The following is a 17,225-nucleotide window of genomic DNA, read 5'->3' on the forward strand; positions in this document are numbered from 1 at the left end:
CCGGAGTTTCCTCAAGAAAAGGAAAAGGGAAGGCAAAAGCTTCCACTTCTGAGTCATGGGAGAAGGAGAGATTTATCTTCAAAAGCCATCAAGACCACTTCTATGATGTTGTGGCAAAGAAGAAGGTGATCCCTGAGGTCCCTTTCAAGCTCAAAAAGAATGAGTATCCGGAAATCCGACATGAAATCCAAAGAAGAGGTTGGGAAGTCCTAGCCAACCCCATGCAACAAGTTGGATTATTGATGGTTCAAGAGTTCTATGCTAATGCATGGATCACTAGGAACCATGACCAAAGTATGAACCCAAGCCCAAAGAATTATCTCACAATGGTTAGGGGGAAATACTTGGATTTCAGTCCGGAAAATGTGAGTTTGGCGTTTCACTTACCCATGATGCAAGGTGATGAACGCCCCTACACAAGAAGGGTCAACTTTAACCAAAGGTTGGACCAAGTCCTTATGGACATATGTGTGGAAGGCGCCCAATGGAGAGTAGACTCCAAAGGCAAGCCAGTCCAATTAAGAAGACTGGACCTCAAGCCTGTAGCTAGAGGATGGTTGGAGTTCATTCAAAGATCCATCATCCCTACAAGCAACCGATCTGAAGTTACTGTGGATCGGGCCATCATGGTTCATAGCATCATGATTGGAGAGGAGGTGGAAGTTCATGAAGTCATCTCCAATGAACTCTACAAAATAGCTGACAAGCCTTCATACATGGCACGGCTAGCCTTCCCCCACCTTATATGCCATTTATGTTACTCAGCTAGAGTTATCATAGAAGGAGATGTCTCCATTGAAGAAGACAAGCCCATCACCAAGAAAAAGATGGAGCAAACAAGAGAAGTTCCTCACGGCCCTCAAGGAGAACATGAGGAAGTTCATCATCAACAAATGCCTCAAGGAATGCACTTTCCTCCCAACAACTATTGGGAGCAACTCAATACCTCTTTAGAAGATTTGAGCCATAATGTTGAACAATTAAGGGTGGAACATCATGAGCACTCCATCATTCTCCAAGAAATAAGAGAAGATCAAAGAGCAATGAGGGAGGAGCAACAAAGGCAAGGAAGGGACATAGAAGAGTTGAAGAACATCATTGGTCCTTCAAGAAGAAGACGCCACTAAAGGTGGATTCATTCCTTGTTCTTTATTTCTTTCTGTTTTCGGTTTTTAATTATTATGTTTATCTATGTTTTGTGTCTTTTTTTCATGATCATTAGTGTGTAACCATGCCTTAAAGCTATAAAATAAAATCCATTAGTCCTTCACCTCTCTTAAAAGAAAAATGTTTTAATTCAAAAGAACAAGAAGTACATAATTTTCGAAATTATTATTGAATTTAGTTTGATTATATTGATGTGGTGACAATGCTTTTTGTTTTCTGAATGAATGAATGAACAGTGCATATGTCTTTGGATCTTGTTGTTTATGAGTGTTAAAATTGTTGGCTCTTGAAAGAATGATGAACAAAGAGAAATGTTATTGATGATCTGAAAAACATCATGAAATTGATTTTTGAAGCAAGAAAAAGCAGTGAAAAAAAAAAAGAGAGAGAAGGGGCGAAAATTTTAAAGCAAGGATCCAAGGCTTTGAGCATCAATGGATAGGAGGGCCCAAGGAAATTAAATCCAGGCCTAAGCGGCTAAATCAAGCTGTCCCTAACCATGTGCTTGTGTCATGAAGGTCCAAGTGAAAAGCTTGAGACTGAGTGGTTAAAGTCGTGATCTAAAGCTAAAGAGTGTGCTTAAGAGCTCTGGACACCACTAACTGGGGACTCTAGCAAAGCTGAGTCACAATCTGAAAAGGTTCACCCAGTTATGTGTCTGTGGCATTTGTGTATCCGGTGGTAATACTGGAAGACAAAATGCTTAGGGCCACAGCCAAGACTCAAAAGTAGCTGTGTTCAAGAATCAACATGCTTAACTAAGAAAGTCAATAACACTATCCCAAATTCTAAGTTCCCCCAGAGACGCCAATACCTCTAAACTACAAAGGAAAAGTGAGATGCCAAAACTGTTCAGAAGCAAAAAGCTACAAGTCCCGCTCATGTAATTAAATTAATTCATTGATATTCTGGACTTTATAGTACATTCTCTTCTTTTTATCCTATTTGATTTTCAGTTGCTTGGGGACAAGCAACAATTTAAGTTTGGTGTTGTGATGAGCGATAATTTATACGCTTTTTGGCATTGTTTTTATATAGTTTTTAGTAAGTTCAAGCTACTTTTAGGGATGTTTTCTTTAGTTTTATGTTAAATTCACATTTCTGGACTTTACTATGAGTTTGTGTGTTTTTCTGTGATTTCAGGTAAATTCTGACTGAAATTGAGGGATTTGAGCAAAACTCTGAAAAAGGCTGACAAAAGGACTGCTGATGCTGTTGGATTCTGACCTCCCTGCACTCGAAATGGATTTTCTGGAGCTACAGAACTCCAATTGGCGCGCTCTCAACGGCGTTGGAAAGTAGACATCCCGGGCTTTCCAGCAATATATAATAGTCCATGCTTTATTCGAAGAATAACGACGTAACTTGGCGTTAAACGCCAAGTTCATGCTGCTGTCTGGAGTTAAACGCCAGAAAAACGACATGATCCGGAGTTGAACGCCCAAAACACATCATAACTCAGAGTTCAACGCCAAGAAATGCCTTAGCTCGTGGATTGATCAAGCTCAGCCCAAGCACACACCAAGTGGGCCCCGGAAGTGGATTTATGCATCAATTACTTACTCATGTAAACCCTAGTAGCTAGTCTAGTATATATAGGACACTTATCTATTGTATTAGACATCTTTGGTCTCAGTTTTGTTTTATTCTTCATCTTAGGAGATCATTGATCATGTTTTAGGGGGCTGGCCATTCGGCCATGCCTGAACCTTATGCTTATGTATTTTCAACGGTGGAGTTTCTGCACACCATAGATTAAGGGTGTGGAGCTCTGCTGTACCTCAAGTATTAATGCAATTCTATTTTCTTTTATTCAAATCTCTCTTATTCTTATTCCAAGATATTCATTCGCACCCAAGAACATGATGAATGTGATGAGTTAGATAACCCTCATTATTATTCTCACTTATGAACGCGCGTGATTGACAACCACTTCCGTTCTACATGCAACACAAGCTTGAATGTGTATCTCTTAGATTCCCCAACAGAATCTTCGTGGCATAAGCTAGATAGATGGCGGCATTTATGAGGATCCGGAAAGTCCAACCTTGTCTGTGGTGTTCCGAGTAGGATCCTGGGAATCCGGAAAGTCCAACCTTGTCTGTGGTGTTCCGAGTAGGATTCCGGTAATGAATGACTGTGACGTGCTTCAAACCTGTAACCTGCTGGGCGTTGGTGACAGACGCAAAAGAGGGATTCTATTCCAGTAGGGGAGGGAACCAACCGGTGATTGGCCGTACTGTGACAGAGTGCGTGAGCATTAGCTTTCACTGCGAGGATGGGATGTAGCCATCAGCCATGGGTGATGCCTCCAGACTGGTTAGCTGTGCGAGTGACAGCCGCATAGGATATTTCCTCGAGAGGATGAAAGTAGCCACAGCTGATGGTGAACCCCTATACAAAGCTTGCCATGGAAAGGAATAAGAAGGATTGAGTAGAAGGAATAGGAGAGCAGGCGTCCGTGAGCTCTACAGCACCTCCATTCCGCTTATCTGAAATTCCTACCAATGAATCTACATAAGTATTTCTATTCTTTTTATTATTTATTTTCTATTTTATTATTCCTATCCTCGAACCCATACATAATGTTTAATTCGCCTGACTGAGATCTATAAGGTGACCATAGCTTGCTTCATACCAACAATCTCTGTGGATTCGACCCTTACTCACGTAAGGTTATTACTTGGACGACCCAGTACACTTGCTGGTTAGTTGAACGGAGTTGTGAATCCAATAAAGAAAATAAACAGTGCCCTAAGAGTATACATCCTTTATAAACAAAAGAACATGTGATCACAATTTCGTCCACCACCTTCCAAGGCATATTCCATATGAAGACTTGGATGGGATAGAGAAAGAATTGAGTTCCCTTGGTGATGAAGATCAAGCATCAAGTCTTAGTGGTGAAGAATCCTTTGAGCATGAAGAACCTTCTCCCGTTGGATTTGAAAGCGTTGAGGAGGTAAATTTTTCTCACCCTCCCTATTATGAATTGAGTAAAGGAAAATGTTTAGATAAAATTGTTAAACAAAGGATTGAGATTAAGAGATCTTGTGAAGAGGTGGAAGTCCCTAGAAATGGAAGAACGAGGGTTGGTTATGCTTTGTCAAGATCTTTGGAAGCATCTTTGCCTAGGTTGCCGTCTACACCCTCATTTGAGTGGGTGAAATTCATTTCTATTAGTTTTATTATCCCACTTGAATATGGTTTGCTTGAAACGGATGGCCAACTTAGGGAAGTTTGTGGGATAAAGCGTAAGCGGAAAAAGTTTTGTGGTGGGCGTTGCAAATCAAGGCTCACTATGGTTGATGCATCAAACATGAGATATAAAGATTGGAGTAGTGCTCAAATAGATGGGTCTAGGAGGATTGTTGGGCACTTCATAGAGAATTCATCTTGTTCACCATCCGGATGGACTAATAATGATGATCAACCTCAAGACGGGTGTGAAAACAAATTGTGGGATCCCGGATTACAAGAAGAGGATCAACTTTGGGAGCCCCAAGTTTGTGAAGAACTCCATCAACACTTGGCTCAATCCATGAGAAATCTTGGGGCACAATGGAGAACCAAGCATTGGTGGGAGTTCCAAGATGAATACAAGCACAAGCCACCTTGATAAGAAGCTCCCCATAAGTCCAACTTAAGGACAATAAATAAAAGTGCTTGGTGGGAGACACCCCACCATGGTAAACTCTTTCCATACTCTTTTAGTTTGTTAATAAGTGAATTGAGTTGCCATTATCTTTTGTAAATATTGGTAGAATTAGTTTAATTTCTTGTTTTTATTGTTTTATGAAGTTTAGTTAGTAGTATAGTATGTTGAATAAGGTTCTAGGGCGTTTTGGTAGCTGTTTGGAGGATTGAAAGGCTTGGATTGGTGTAAGAACTTAGAAAAATTTTGAAAAACAGAACACCATCCACGCGTGCGCGCACCTAACGCGTACGCGCACCTGAGCATTTTTGACCACCCACGCGGACGCGCACTGCACGCGTACGCGTGGATGCAAAATTCGACTCCAGCCAAAAACCCGAGAGTTAGGCCTGCACTGTATGAACATTGGGCCTGAGGCACAAGTCTATGCACGCGTGCGCGCACCTGGCGCGTACGCGCACATGATCTTAAATTCGCAATGCGCGCGCACGCGCACTGTGCGCGCGCGCGTCGATTGCACAATCTGCATCACCTGTAATTCATAATAATTATTCTTCTTTGCTTTTCTATTGTTGATCTCTTGCCTTTGTAGTTAGATTTCTCTTTAATTCTTGCAATTTATGTTGTTTACTTTTATTGCCTTTTATGTGTTTGATGAAATGTCTCTTATAGCTATTAGTTAGATTTTGTTCCTCTTGGCCTAGGTAGAGTAATTAGTGATACTTGAGTTATCTAATTCCTTTGTTGATTGGTAATTGGAGAGATTGCTAATTGGTTTGGAGTGCACTAAAGCTAGTCTTTCCTTGGGAGTTGGCTAGGACTTGTGGCTCAAGTCAATTCATCCACTTGACTTTCCTTTCTTTAGTAAGGGTTAACTAAGTGGTAGCAATGAACAATTCTCATCACAATTGAGAAGGATAACTAGGATAGGACTTCTAATTTTCATACCTTGCCAAGAGCCTTTTATAGTTGTTAGTTTATTTTCATTGCCATTTACTTTCATGCCTCTTATCAAAATTCCAAAACAACTCAAACCAATAACAAGACACTTTATTGTAATTCCTAGGGAGAACGACCCGAGGTTCCAATACTTCGGTTTATAAATTTAAGGGTTTGTTTTAGTGACAAACAACTTTTTGTATGAAAGGATTAGTGATTGGTTTAGAAACTATACTTGCAACGAGAATTCATTTGTGAATTCTAAACCGTCAAAAATCCAATCATCAACGGCCTTCTTGGATAAATTATTTCCTCCTCAAAAGCTGAGCAAGCTTAGAGTGGATTTTCAGACCTTAAAGTAAAAAGATGGTGAATCCCTCTATGAAGCTTGGGAAAGATACAAGCAGATGACCAAAATGTGTCCTTCTGACATGTTTTCAGAATGGACCATATTAGATATATTCTATTATGGTCTATCTGAGTTTTCCAAAATGTCATTGGACCATTCTGCAGGTGGATCCATTCACCTAAAGAAAACGCCTGCAGAAGCTCAAGAACTTATTGACATGGTTGCAAATAACCAATTCATGTACACTTCTAAGAGGAATTCCGTGAATAATGGGACACCTCAGAGGAAGGGATTTCTTGAAATTGATGCTCTAAATGCCATATTGGCTCAGAACAAAGTGTTGACTCAGCAAGTCAACATGATTTCTCAAAGTCTAAATGGATGGCAAAATGCATCCAACAGTACTAAAGAGGCATCTTCTGAAGAAGAAGCTTATGATCCTGAGAACCCTGCAATGGCAGAGGTAAATTACATGGGTGAACCTTATGGAAACACCTATAATTCATCATGGAGAAATCATCTAAATTTCTCATGGAAGGATCAACAAAAGCCTCAACAAGGCTTTAATAATGGTGGAAGAAACAGGTTTAGCAATAGCAAGCCTTTTTTATCAACTTCTCAGCAACAGATAGAGAATTCTGAGCAGAGCTCCTCTAATTTAACAAATATAGTCTCTGATCTGTCTAAGGCCACTTTAAGTTTCATGAATGAAACAAGGTCCTTCATCAGAAATCTGGAGACACAGGTGGGCCAGCTGAGTAAGAAAATCACTGAAACCCCTCCTAGTACTCTCCCAAGCAATATTGAAGAAAATCCAAAAAGAGAGTGCAAGGTCATTGATATAATCAATATGGCCGAATGCAAGGAGGAGGGAGAGGACGTGAATCCCAATGAGGAAGATCTCATGGGACGTCTCTCAAGCCGGAAGGAGTTCCCTATTGAGGATCCAAAAGAATCTGAGGCTCATATAGAGACCATAGAGATTCCATTAAATCTCCTTCTGCCATTCATGAGCTCTGAAGATTATTCCTCCTCTAAAGAGGATGAAGATTTAACTGGAGAGCAAGTTGCTCAATATCTAGGAGCCATCATGAAGCTGAATGCCAAGTTATTTGGTAATGAGACTTGGGAAGGTGAACCTCCCTTGCTCATTAGTGAACTTGATACATGGGTTCAGCAAACTTTACCTCAAAAGAAATAAGATCCTGGGAAATTCTTAATACCCTGTACCATAGGCACCATGACCTTTGAAAAAGCTCTGTGTGACCTAGGGTCAGGCATAAATCTTATGCCACTCTCTGTAATGGAGAAGCTGGGGATCATTGAAGTACAGCCTGCCATATTCTCATTACAAATGGCAGACAAGTCAGTAAGACAAGCTTATGGATTGGTAGAGGACGTGTTAGTGAAGGTTGAAGGCCTTTACATCCTTGCTGATTTCATAATCTTAGACACTAGGAAGGAGGAGGATGAATGCATCATCCTTGGAAGACCTTTCCTAGCCATAGCAGGAGCGGTGATTGATGTTGACAGAGGAGAACTAGTCCTTCAATTAAATGGGGACTACTATGTGTTTAAGACCCAAGGGTGTTCTTCTGTAAACATGGAAAAGAGGCACAGTAAGCTTCTCTCAATACAGAGTCAACCAAAGCCCCCACAATCAAACTCTAAGTTTGGTGTTGGGAGGCCACAACCAAACTCTAAGTTTGGTGTTGAGAAGTCCCCACATTCAAACTCTAAGTTTGGTGTTGGGATGCCCTCATCATGCTCTAAACATCTGTGAGGCTCCATGAGAGCCATTGTCAAGCTAGTGACATTAAAGAAGAGCTTGTTGGGAGGCAACCCAATTTTTATTTATCTAATTTTATTTTATTTTCATTGTTCTTTTATGTTTTATTAGGTTCATGATCATGTGGAGTCAAGAAAAAAATATTAAAATTAAAAACAGAATCAAAAACAGCAAAAGAAAAATCACACCCTAGAGGAAGGACTTATTGGCATTTAAACGCCAGTAAAGAGCATCTGGCCGGTGTTCAACGCCAGAACAGAGCATGGATCTGGCGTTGAACGCCAGAAACAAGCAACATCCCGGCGTTCAAATGCCAGGAATGCACCCTGAGGAGAGCTGGCGCTGAACGCCAGAAACAAGCATGGAACTGGTGTTCAACGCCAGAAACATGCTGCACATGGGCGTTGAACGCCCAGAACATGCATCACTTCGGCGTTTAAACGCCAGAATTGCATGGAAAGGCATTTTACATGCCTAATTGGTGCAGGAATGTAAATCCTTGACACCTCAGGATCTGTGGACCCCACATGATCATCTCAGGATCTGTGGACCCCACAGGATCCCCACCTACCATATTCTCACCTTACCTCCTAATAATCCAATAACACACTTTCCCAAAAACCCGTCACCAATCACCTCAATCTCTCTTCCCAATTACCCCCTTCACCACTCACATCCGTCCACTCTTCCCCATAAACCCCACCTACCTTCAAAATTCAAATTTCTTTCCCACCCAAACCCACCCTAAATGGCCGAACCTACTCCCTCTCCCCTCACTATATAAACCCCTCCATTTTTCTTCATTTTCACACAACACAATACTCTCTTCTCCTTCTTGGCCGAATACACCTCTCCCCCTCTCCTCCATATTCACTTCTTCTTCTTCTTCTATTCTTTCATCTCTTGCTCGAGGGCGAGCAATATTCCAAATTTGGTGTGGTAAAAGCATAGCTTTTTTGTTTTTTCATAACCATTGATGGCACCTAAGGCCAGAGAATCCTCTAGAAAAGGGAAAGGGAAGACAAAAGCTTCCACCTTCGAGTCATGGAAGATGGAAAGATTCATCTCCAAAGCCCATCAAGACCACTTCTATGATGTTGTGGCCAAGAAGAAGGTGATCCCTGAGGTCCCTTTCATGCTCAAGAAAAATGAGTATCCGGAAATCCGACATGAGATCCAAAGAAGAGGTTGGGAAGTTCTAACCAACCCCATCCAACAAGTTGGAATCATAATGGTTCAAGAGTTCTATGACAATGCATGGATCACTAGGAACCATGATCAAAGTAAGAACCCGAACCCAAAGAATTATCTTACAATGGTTCGGGGGAAATACTTAGATTTTAGTCCAAAAAATGTGAGGTTGGCGTTCAACTTGCCCATGATGCAAGGAGATGCACGCCTTTACACTAGAAGGGTCAACTTTAATCAAAGGTTGGACCAAGTTCTTATGGACATATGTGTGGAAGGAGCTCAATGGAAAAGAGATTCCAAAGGCAAGCCAGTTCAACTAAGAAGACTGGACCTCAAGCTTGTGGCTAGAGGATGGTTGGAGTTCATCCAACGCTCCCTCATCCCCACTAGCAACCGATCTGAAGTTACTGTGGATCGGGCCATCATGATTCATAGCATCATGAATGGATTGGAAGTAGAAGTTCATGAAGTCATCTCCCATGAATTCTACAAAATAGCCGATAAGTCCTCTACTTTGGCAAGGCTAGCTTTTCCTCATCTTATTTGCCATCTATGTTACTCAGCTGGAGTTATCATAGAAAGAGACATCCTCATTGAGGAGGACAAGCCCATCACAAAGAAAAGGATGGAGCAAACAAGAGAGCCCACTCATGGAACCCAAGAGACGCATGAGGAAGCTCATCACCAAGAAATCCCGGAGATGCCTCAAGGGATGCACTTTCCTCCCAACAACTATTGAGAACAACTCAACACTTCCTTAGAATATTTGAGTTACAATGTGGATCAATTAAGGGTGGAACATCAAGAGCACTCCATCATTCTCCACGAAATTAGAGAAGATCAAAAAGCAATGAGGGAGGAGCAACAAAGGCAAGGAAGGGACATAGAAGAGCTTAAGGACATCATTAGTTCTTCAAGAAGAACACGCCACTAAGGTGGATTCATTCCTTGTTCTTATTTTTTCTGTTTTTCATTTTTATCTATGTTTTGTGTCTCTACTTCATAATCATTAGTATGTAGTAACTATGTCTTAAAGCTATGAATAAATTCCATAAATCCTTCACCTCTCTTAAATGAAAAATGTTTTTAATTCAAATGAACAAGAAGTACATGAATTTCAAAATTATCCTTGAATTTAGTTTAATTATATTGATGTGGTGACAATACTTTTTTTTCTGAATGAATGCTTAAACAGTGCATATTTTTGATCTTGTTGTTTATGAATGTTAAAATTGTTGGCTCTTGAAAGAATGATGAAAAAGAGAAATGTTATTGATAATCTGAAAAATCATAAAATTGATTCTTGAAGCAAGAAAAAGCAGTGAATAGCAAAAGCTTGGGAAAAAAAGTGGCGAAAAACAAATAGAAAGAAAAAGAAAAAAGCAATCAGAAAAAGCCAATAGCCCTTAAAACCAAAAGGTGAGGCTAAAAAGGATCCAAGGCTTTGAGCATCAATGGATAGGAGGGCCCGAGGGAATAAAATCCAGGCCTAAGCGGCTAAATCAAGCTGTCCCTAACCATGTGCTTGTGGCATGCAGGTCCAAGTGAAAAGCTTGAGATTGAGTGGTTAAAGTCGTGATCCAAAGCAAAAAGAGTGTGCTTAAGAGCTCTGGACACCTCTAACTGGGGACTTTAGCAAAGCTGAGTCACAATCCGAAAAGGTTCACCCAGTTATGTGTCTGTGGCATTTATGTATCTGGTGGTAATACTGAAAACAAAATGCTTAGGGCCACGGCAAAGACTCATAAAAGTAGCTGTGTTCAAGAATCAACAAACTTAACTAGGAGAATCAATAACACTATCTGAATTTCTAAGTTCCTATAGAAGCCAGCCATTCTAAACTTCAAAGGAAAAAGTGAGATGCCAAAGCCGTTCAGAAGCAAAAAGCTACAAGTCCCGCTCATCTAATTAGAATTAATATTCATTGATATTTTGGGATTTATAGTATATTCTCTTTTTTTATCCTAATTGATCTTCAGTTGCTTGGAGACAATCAACAATTTAAGTTTGGTGTTGTGATGAGCGGATAATTTATACGCTTTTTGGCATTATTTTTAGGTAGTTTTTAGTATGATCTAGTTAATTTTAGGGATGTTTTCATTAGTTTTTATGCTAAATTCACATTTCTGGACTTTACTATGAGGTTTGTGTTTTTCTGTGATTTCAGGTATTTTTTTGCTGAAATTGAGGGACCTGAGCAAAACTCTGATAGGAGGCTGACAAAGGACTGCTGATGCTGTTGGAATCTGACCTCCCTGCACTCAAAATAGATTTCTGGAGCTACAAAACTTGAAATGGCACGCTCTCAACGGCATTGGAAAGTAGACATCCAGAGATTTCCAGAAATATATAATAGTCCATACTTTATTCGTAATTAGACGACGTAAACTGGCGCTCAACGCCAGTTTCATGCTGCATTCTGGAGTCAAACGCCAGAAACACGTCACGAACCAGAGTTGAACGCCCAAAACACGTTACAACTTGGCGTTCAACTCCAAGAGAAGCCTCAGCTCGTGGATAGATCAAGCTCAACCCAAGCACACACCAAGTGGGCCCCGAAAGTGGATTTATGCATCAATTACTTACTTTTGTAAACCCTAGTAGCTAGTTTAGTATAAATAGAACCTTTTTCTAGTGTATTAGACGTCTTTTGACCACGTTACATCTTTGGTCTCAGATTTATTTTATTATTCATCTTAGGATACTATTGATCACGTATTGGGTGCTGGCCATTCGGCCATGCCTGGACCTTCATCACTTATGTATTTTCAACAGTGGAGTTTCTACACACCATAGATTAAGGGTGTGGAGCTCTGCTGTACCTCAAGTTTCAATGCAAGTACTACTATTTTCTATTCAATTTGACTTATTCTTATTCTAAGATATTCGTTGCACTTCAACATGATGAATGTGATGATCCATGACACTCATCATCATTCTCACCTATGAATGCGTGACTGACAACCACTTCCGTTCTACCTTAGACCGGGCGCATATCTCTTGGATTCTTTAATCAGAATCTTCGTGGTATAAGCTAGAATTGATGGCGGCATTCATGGGAATCCGGAAAGTCTAACATTGTCTGTGGTATTCTTAGTAGGATTCCGGAATTGAATGACTGTGATGAGCTTCAAACTCGCGATTGCTGGGCGTGATGACAAACGCAAAAGAATCAAGGGATTCTATTCCAACATGATCGAGAACCGACAGATGATTAGCCGTGCTGTGACAGAGCATTTGGACCATTTTCACTGAGAGGATGGGATGTAGCCATTGACAACGGTGATGCCCTACATACAGCTTGCTAAAGAAAGGAGTGCCAAAGATTGGATAAAGACAGTAGAAAAGTAGAGATTCAAAAGGAACACAGCACCTCCATACACCTATCTGAAATTCCCACCATTGGATTACATGAGTAACTTTATCTTTATTTTCTATTTCATTTATTATTATTATTCGAAAAACCAATAATCTCTTAAATTAGTTAAATCCGCCTGACTGGGATTTACAAGATGACCATAGCTTGCTTCATACCAACAATCTCTGTGGGATCGACCCTTACTCTCGTAAGGTATTACTTGGACAACCCAGTACACTTGCTAGTTAGTTGTGCGGAGTTGTGACAAAGTGTGATTTATGTTTGAGAGCACCAAGTCTTTGGAGCCATTGTTAATGATCACAATTTCGTCCACCATTGACACATTAACGCTCTAATATGCTCTCTAGTCCGTCAAGCGCTCCTATTCCTATTTTTCTCAATGTGCATGACTCAAACGATGATAGAAGCAAGGAAAACTGAGAACTAAAAGAAATAAAATAACAAAACTAAGATGAAGGATACTAAAAACATTGGGTTGCCTCCCAACAAGCGCTTCATTAATGTTACTAGCTTGATGGTTCATCTCTTCTAAGTAAGCAGGTGAGTGGTCTTCTAACAGTCAATGTCGCCACCAAGATAATGTTTCAGCCTCTGGCCATTTATAGTAAACCTCCTATTAAACTTTTGATCCATGGTTTCAATATGACCATAACAAGAAACTTTAGTGACCAGAAACGGTCATGACCACTGAATTTTAGCTTTCCGAGAATTATCTTGAACCTTGAGTTAAATAGAATGACTTTCTGGCCTGGCTCAAATATTATAGTGGCTATCTTCTTATCATGCCACGCCTTTGTTCTCTCCTTGTAGAGGTTGGCATTTTCATAAGATGTGGTTCAAAATTTCTCATGCTCATTGAGTTGGATGAACCGCTTCTCCCCTGCAGTCTTGGTATCAAAGTTCAGGAACTTTGTGGCCCAAAAAGCTCGATACAACTCTATTGGCAGGTGGCAAGCTTTTTTATAGACCAATTGATTTGGGGAGATGCCGATATGAGTCTTGAAAGCCATCCGGTATGCCCAGAAATCATTATCAATCTTCACAGCCCAGTCCTTCCTTAAAACAATGACGGTCTTCTCCAGAATTTGCTTGAGTTCTCTACTAGAATCCTCCACCTGTCCACTAGTCCGAGGGTGATAGACAGTGGCTGCTTTATGTTGGACTCCATACTTCTGAAGAAAAGAATCTATCTATTTATTGTAGAAGTTACTTCTCCCATCAATAAATAAAGGTCCTTGGGACACCAACCCTGTTGAAAATATACCTCTGAAGAAAGCTCATCACAACTTTGGAGTTATTGGTGGGTAAAGCTACAGTCTCCACCCACTTTGACACATAAACCACAGCCACTAATATATATTTGTTTGAGTTTGAGGGAGGGAATGGTCCCATGAAATAATTTCCCCACATGTCAAACAACCCAATCTCCAGTATAGCTTGCTGTGGAATTTCATTGTGCTTAGGCAAATTCTCAGCTCTCTGACACTACTCACAGTTCTTCACAAATTCTTTGGCATTACAAAAAAGAGTAGGCCAATAGAAACCACAATGGAGGACCTTGATGCAGCCCTCTTTCCACTAAAATGGCCACTATACTCAGAACCATGACAGTGCCAGAGCACGGCCTTGATTTCTTCATCTGGGATGCACCTACAGATGATTCCATCTGAGCACCACTTAAACAAATAAGGCTCCTTGCACAAGAAATACTTAGCGTCGTGAAGCAACTTCTTATCTTGTTGCTTAGTAAAATTAGGGGGAATAATCCAACTGACCTTATAATTTGTGATGTCTGCAAACCACGGGGCCCCATGTATAGCAAAAAGTTGCTCATCAGGAAAGGCTTCATTCACTGGAGTGGGATGAACTGTGGCTTCTTTAGGCTCAATTCTGGAGATGTTGTCAGCTACTAGATTCTCCGTACCTTTCCTATCTCTGATGTCAACATCAAATTCCTAAAGAAGGAGCACCCACCTAATTAATCTAGGCTTAGCATCCTATTTGGTTAAAAGATACTTCAAAGCAGCATGATCAGTGTAAACAATAACTTGTGAACCAATAAGATAGGACCTAAACTTATCAAAAGCATATACCACAGCCAATAATTCTTTTCCATGGTTGTGTAATTCTTTTTTGCATCATTTAAAATGCGACTCGTGATGAGTGGATATTTTGTACCCTTTTTAGTACTATTTTCTTAGTGTTTTTGAGCACATTCTAGCAAGTTTTAGTATGTTTTAGAAGGTTTTAGTGCAAAAATTACATTTTGGATACTACTTTGAGTTTTTGTGTTTTTCTTTTGAATTTAGTTGATTTTTGGGTGAAACTGACAAGTTTTGGTAAAGTTTGATTCAGAGGCAAAGAAAGGATAACAGATGTTGTCAAATCCTAATCTCCATGCATTCCAATGAGCATATCTGGAGCTACAGAGGTCCAATTGATACACTCTTAATGGCGTTGGAAAGCTAACTTCCAGGGCTTTAATAGTCTACACTTTTCTTTGGAAATGACTGCCTAAAATGGGTGTTGAATGCCCAACTTACCCCCTTTCTGGCGTTCAATGGCCAACAAGGACCAAGGCAAGCGTTGAACACCCAAAACTGGCGTTCAACGCACCAAAGGAGCATAAGGCAGCATGGACAACCCCTAGTGGGCGTTCAATGCCCACTCACTCAAGTTGGACGCCAAGCTCATGCCAAACACTCACTAGAAATGCTTTCTCATGTTGGACCAAATTGGGATTTGGACGGATACAGTGACATATAATCCTCCCAATACTTTGATTTGGAAATACATGTGGTATAATCAGTGACCATACTTCATCTCTTCCCATGAGCAATTAAATCAAGGAATTGGGCAATTGTTCAAGCTTAGAGAGATTGGGTTGCCAAGGAATTGGGATCCAATCACCTAAGATTGCCAAGGAGATCAATGAATGCATTGATTGAGGGAGAGACGAGAAGGAACTTGATCCGGAGAATGCAACATCTCCTAAGCCCAATGAATCCCCCATTTCTGATCTTACCCATTCTCTTTACATTCTGCCATTTACTTTTATGTTCATCTCCTCAAATCCCCATTTAAGATTTTGCAATTTACTTTCTGCAATTTACTTTTCTGCTATTTAATTTTCTGCAACTCTCAACTCAATTTCTGCTCAGCTCAACTAGAACATTCCTCTAACTAAAGTTGCTTAACCAATCAATCCCTGTGGGATTCGACCTCACTCTATTGTGAGTTTTTACTTGACGACAATTTGGTATACTTGTCGAAGGGAAATTTGTTGAGAGACAAGTTTCCGTGTATCATCTGTTTAGCTTAAATCTCAATAAATTGGCATATGGTTACATTCTAAGTTTGGTGTTGCCCTGCAATATTTTGTTTTCAATTCCTTTGGATGATTGCATCAATTCTACATGGAAGTGACACACTAAGACTCTAAGTTTGGTGTGCCATTTATTTCTCTCTGCAATTCATTCAGCAACACTACTTGTCTGCATAATCATAATGCCTTGTAGTGTTATCTTTCATTTAGTTAGACAATTTTAGTTTTCTTTTTGTTTGATTCATTTTCTTGTTTTTAATGCTTTCTTTTATTAACTATTTTTGTTAATACATCACCAAGAGATCCTTATTAATGGCATATTCTTTGCTTGGTGATTGTATTTAACATATAACAGTTTCATTTAGTTTAGTTCAAATAAATTGACATATGATTGCATTCTAAGTTTGGTGTTGCTATGCAACAAAATTTGGTTCCAATCTTTAGTAGATACTTGCATCAATTTCTTGTGAAAGTGTCACACTAATTTTGGTGTGCCAGTTATTCTTATTGCAATGTATCATGCACACCAACTTATATTTGCAATCACAATGTCTCTGTTTCTTTGTGCCTTCACTATTTTTTTTTTCATTTTTGCTTGCTTGAAACACATGTGTTACTAACATTTCATTGTGTAAGACATTCATCATCTATCTTAGCCCCATAGCCACGGTTCTAATTGTTGCTTGAGGAAGAGCAAGCATTCTGAGTTTGATATAAGAAGGAGAAGAATGGGAGGAAAATAACAATAATAGAAAAGATGAATTATAAGGTTGTAAAGTTCCTTTTCCTCTCAATTGTTTCCAGTACTATACATTGCATGATTGTCTTTATCTTCTCTGTATGCATGTGTTGTATGAATAAGCATAGTTTGAATTTTGATTTGCGACATGTTGCTGTGATATTATAACTACCAACATGAATTTTGTGAGCTCAAAGCAATAAATTATCATGATCATAAACAAACAAGGAATTAAAGATGAACTTAGCATGTGCATATAAGTATTGGAAAGCTAGTATGATTAATTGTTGCTCAATTGCATTGGATTTTATTTAATTGAAGTTTTCATCTAGGACATTTTGTGAAATCTTTTGAAATCATGAAAACCTTGAAAAAGTAAATGCAAAAAAAAAGGGCAAGAAAAGAAAAAGGAAAAGAATGAGAAAGCTGAAGGCTCTGAGTACCAATGGCAATTTATTTGCTAAGTACTTGTGGTGTTTATGTATTAGGCAGAAAGCTTTAAAACAAAACACTTAGAAGTCAAGGCTAGGCTCAAGTGTAAAAACACTCCCTCAAAGCTCAAGGTTCTGAGCATCAATGATTAGAGAGTCAAGAAAAGAAACAAAAGAGCTTAATGAAGTCCTCTAATTCAATGCTTGTGGTGCTTATGTATCAAGTGGTAATACTTGAAAACAAAGCATTTAGAAGTCGTA

This window comes from Arachis stenosperma, chromosome 6 (genome assembly GCF_014773155.1).
Source record: "Arachis stenosperma cultivar V10309 chromosome 6, arast.V10309.gnm1.PFL2, whole genome shotgun sequence".
Lineage (NCBI taxonomy): Eukaryota > Viridiplantae > Streptophyta > Magnoliopsida > Fabales > Fabaceae > Arachis > Arachis stenosperma.